Source organism: Molothrus ater, chromosome 18, assembly GCF_012460135.2.
Source record: "Molothrus ater isolate BHLD 08-10-18 breed brown headed cowbird chromosome 18, BPBGC_Mater_1.1, whole genome shotgun sequence".
NCBI lineage: Eukaryota > Metazoa > Chordata > Aves > Passeriformes > Icteridae > Molothrus > Molothrus ater.
In genome coordinates this window covers 11,557,481-11,557,848 of record NC_050495.2, presented here as the reverse complement: position 1 = coordinate 11,557,848, position 368 = coordinate 11,557,481, and positions in this window count along the sequence as shown.

Below are 368 nucleotides of genomic sequence, written 5' to 3'. Positions count from 1 at the left end.
TTGCCGTGAGGGACCTGCGAGTGACAGCGACGCGCTTTGACCGGACTCGATCTGCATACAATGAAAGGAGGAAAGAAAGGAGAGGAGAGGGAGAAGGGAAGGGAGAAGGAGAGGGGAGAGGGCAGAGGGGAGGAGAGGAGAGGAGGGCTTTCTCACTACATTATTTTAAGCATCTACTTCTTTCCAGGCTGGAAAACGCACCCAGCGAGTGGAAGCTGCAGCTGCAGCACACAGGGCTGGGTGGCCCCGTGCAGCGCTGAGGGGACGCCGGGTCAGGCTGCGCACACGGAGCAGCTTCACTCTCCTCTCTGCCCAGCTGCCACCTCCACCCACGGAAAGGAGCCCCGTGCATTACCACTCGGGCAGTG